We start from the raw sequence: 4599 nt of genomic DNA, 5'->3' as shown, positions 1-4599 counted from the left end.
AGTTGATGAGATGACAAGGTTATAATGAGACTTGTCAATATGAGTTGATTGAGTTGATTGGATGGAGTTTTATGAGCATTGAGTCTTGGGAGGAGTATCGAGAACCGAATTGGGCAAGAGTATAGTCCATACTCGAACCCAATACCTATGTTGCCAAACGTAGGGGGGATTGAACCGTTAAAGTCGGATGCTTCCCCGAGAGATTTGTCCTGACATTATAGGACTTGGTTGGATTGGATCCATGAGTGTTTGATTCGTTCATACCCTGGCAAAGTATGGACGGGTGCGGCAACAACGTCATTTTGTTGTACCTTCACTGGCTCATAAGTGATGGTTGTCGAATAAGAGAAACTCCCAAATAGGTCTTGATAGTACTCTGAGTCAGATTGAGTTGAATTGTATGTGATTGGTCCCGTCTAAATCATATTCTTGTTTAGACTTAGGACATTTGATTGAGTTGTTATTCCTCTTGAGTTGAGCTTCCGAGTTGTTTAATTCTTCCGTGATGTTCGTTGTATTCGGCCATTTTACATACTCATACATTCTATGTACTGATGCCATATGGCCTGCATCATTTCATGATGCAGAGACAGGTACTAGAGATCACCAACCGGCGCTCCGTTGAAGATCCACATACACCTTCAGCTAGTTGGTGAGTCCTCCTAGTTTCCGGAGGATGTTGAGCCTTCATGTACAGTTTTGTTGACATTTCCTTTATTTTGATTGTTGGTAGCCATGGACTTGTCATTGGCACCTCTTAGACTTTGATAGAGGCTTCATAACTGGAGTGTGGGGAGGTCAAACTGTTATTTTGAGGAGTCTTATTTTATTGTCTTGTTGGGTTATAAATGTTTGGCCTTCGGCCCCCATATATGAATAGTATTTCTTTAATTGAGTTTTCCGCTAAGAGAATGTGATTGATTGAATGTGTGACTGGACCAGGTGGTTCGCTCGGAGGTCAGAAGTGGCCTTCGAGTGCCGGCCACGCCTAGGGTACCCTCCCGGGGCGTGACAAAAAATCATATCTCACTTAGGATTCTCCAAATCAGTTGATTATTGAACGACATAAAAGAAGACTTCTAGAGCTACAATTCATATGAGATAGAAAATTCTAATTAGGAAGTTATCTTATTCAAACATAGCTCCGGAAAAGGGTATTCTGTAAAAAGAAGATTCACCTCACCAACCATAGAAGATCTATATCCATTTGACATCACCTATGACATCAATAGTCCTCTATTTGACATCACCCATGACATCACAATTTTCCATTAAATTTTTAGTTTTTTCTTTACAATTATTTTAATTATTGTTAGGTCCCTTCTTCACACCTATAAATACCCACCTTATTTCATCATTTTGTTCATCAAGCTTTCTCAAGCAACTCTTCTCTCATTCTTAAAATATATTTTTAGTTCTTAGTAGTGTAGAAATACTATTCCGGTGATTCATATACTCCGGATAGTACACAATATGCTCCTGCGAGGAGAAAAGGTTAGAATTCAAGAGTGTTCATTAAGTCTTTCGATTTTGAGTAAAGCTTCGGATTCTAGGTATGTAAAACTTCAATGAGAATATTCCTTTCACTCTCATGCCTAAAGTATTTTAATTATATGATAAATTATGTTTATTTTTTTAAGCTTTACTCTAAGTTATGTGGGGGTTTATCCATGGATTCTTCCACCCATGTAGCCTAAAACTCTTTCAACTAAATCTCTTAATTTCAAATAAGATTTTCTTATGGGTAATTCTTATTTCTACTTAATAGGATGATTTATGGTTAAACTAATAATTATTGATCTATTTTGATGCAAAAATAATTTCATATGTATGAATTGATGGTTTTTCAAGTATTTTCTCTATTTAGCTCTTTAAAGGTTCTTGAAATTCATTATAGGTTGTTTAAAGCATAATTTTTAATTAATGGATTTCAAAGTATTTATGCATATTCATTTACATACATGTTTGAAAGTTGAAGTGATTTGAACCCACCTAGTTTTACTATATTTTTAATGAAATTTGACTTGAAAACTTTGACTCTAAATAAATATTTATGAAAATAATATCTATGATCAAAAGGGAGTCTTATGAAATAAAAGAATGATGAAATGCTATTAATGATGGATTCTTTATGCTATAAGGACAATTCTTGCATATTTGAATCATTAAAGGTTTTAATGAGCTATTCCACCGAATGTGATGTTTTGAATTCTCAAGCTATATGCTATGACTATTTTGAAGTATTAAACTATTCCGTGGGATTGACTTGGCACCGAATGGGTCATTGAGGTGAGATTCGGTAAAGGAATCCTAGTAGCAACCCCTTGTCTCATTAACTATGTGTCAACATAGGAGCCCCTGTAGGCTTAGGCTAATGGATCCATGAAAGCCCTTAAAGTTAAAGTTAAAGAATGAATGTAAAGTTGACGGAGTTCTACCCTAGGCAAGTGGACTCCCCGACCAACGTAGGGGGTTATGTTGAATTCCATGTAATAGCTCACATGGTCTTAATGTCGGTTATAGTCAACTTCCCACAAATGGACATTTCAAATGCTATTTATATGATTACTCATGCATATATGTATCCACATATGTATGATTTAAATGATATCTACTTGATTACTCATGCATGCACTCATTTATGTACTTTACCTTATAAATGTCCTAAATTTTTGACTTTGTAATGCATGCCTACATACTTAGTACATTCAAAGTACTAACGCATACTTTTTTGCCTACATGATATCACCATGTAGGGACCGGTGCTCTTCCTCGTTCTTCTCCATGTGGCTAGTTGAGATTTCGTTTGAAGGCTACTTTTGGTGAGTTCTCATATTTCGAAAAAAATCTTTTTTATCTTTCTAGCTTATGATATGTTGAGCTTTTTAGACACTTGCTATGTCATTTCTTTCTATTATGATTGAGGGTGAGCTAGGGACTTGTCTTAGCCCTGTTAAATCTAAAAGTTATAGGTATTGCTGGACATATGTAAGTTGAATATTTACTATTATGATTTTCACTTCTTTATTTATTGTCATTACCTATGAAAGACTAAAAGAATGCTAAGAGGCTTGTTTGAGGTACTTTTAGTTTCCTCATTCGTCATGTCACATCTAGGCCCTAGGCTTGGATAGTGACAGTAATGTATGCTGTTATGATGAATCTTATGATTGTTGACTATTGTATCTTGCATGTTCTATTGTTTTGTAAGTATTCCCGTGTGAAACTCATGAACATGTGAATTTTTGACGTATTGGTATTGTGTTGATCAATGTTCGATAGTCTTACTTAGATTCCAATATTGTCCATTTTTTGATTGAAGGGTCAATCCGTCCCAACTAGCAGCCCGCTTAGGTTTGGATTGGGTTGCTATTTATAGGCCATTTAGTTAAAATGATCGGCTCGTCCTAACCCATTTAACTCGTTAGCCCTTTAGGGTTGGATTAGGTTGGGCCAGACCAGCCTATTTTGACAGCTCTACCCTTTATAGATATTGACAGCGATATTTTTTTCGAAAGGCTCATTGTGGACTGGTGAACTAGTGTGAATTAGGGGTGTACATTATTTGGATTAAACCGAAAAATCAAATCAAATTAAACAGAATTTTAAGTTGGATTGGTTTTTTTATTTTTTGGTTTGATTTCAAATTAAAATTTTACTTTTTTAGGTTTTTTTGGTTTGATTTCGAATTTAGAAAAATAAAAATAAAAAAACCAAAAAAATTGAATTATATATATAAAATTACATATATTATATTTAAGTTAAGAATTAAAGTTATAATTAACCACTTTCATCCATTTTTTTAGTTAGACGATTTTTATTATGGTTAGTAATTTATTATACTAGGACTTTTCCCAATTCATTGGCCATGACTAAGCCCAATTCACTGGCCATACTTATTTCCCAAAATTATAGGTATTTGGTTATAATATTTTTAAACTAGAGTTAGTTTCATTGAAAGTTTCATTATGATTTAGTTTAGATATTATGTTTGGACATCTATTAGTATAATTTAAGTTATTATGTTTTTAAGTTTTACTCGTGACTTATATTAGAAAGTATATTTAAGAGATTTAATATTATTACTTCTCCTTGTTTGTAATTTTTATTTTTTAAAGCATGCAAATATAATTTTGATTATGCTATTAATTATTGACCTAACCGAATAGCTGAACCGAAAAAAATCAAACCGAAAAGAGAAAAATCAAATCAATTTTTTTGATTTATATTGGATTACACTTTTTCAAAATCAAAAATCAAAACACCGAAATCGAATAATACAAAACCAAACCGAAAAACCAAGTGCACATCCCTATTGTGAATTTATGGGATGAAACTACTATGTTTCACATAGCAAGTCATCACCTTATTATTGAGTATAGTTTCGTATTAATCAATAAAATTATACATAAAAATATAATTATTAAAAAAAAAATTGACATGTAAATGAAGATTGTATCTATTTAAATAATAATATAAATAAATATTTTATCTCAAATATGTTATTATATATTATATGTCATCTATCTTTTTTATAAATGATTTGTTGGTTTTATGTTCTTCGTCGCTTTGGTGTTATCATAATAATATTTTTTATTA

The sequence above is a fragment of the Solanum dulcamara genome, chromosome 5 (assembly GCF_947179165.1).
Source record: "Solanum dulcamara chromosome 5, daSolDulc1.2, whole genome shotgun sequence".
Classification (NCBI taxonomy): Eukaryota; Viridiplantae; Streptophyta; class Magnoliopsida; order Solanales; family Solanaceae; genus Solanum; species Solanum dulcamara.
This window is presented reverse-complemented; position numbering follows the sequence as displayed.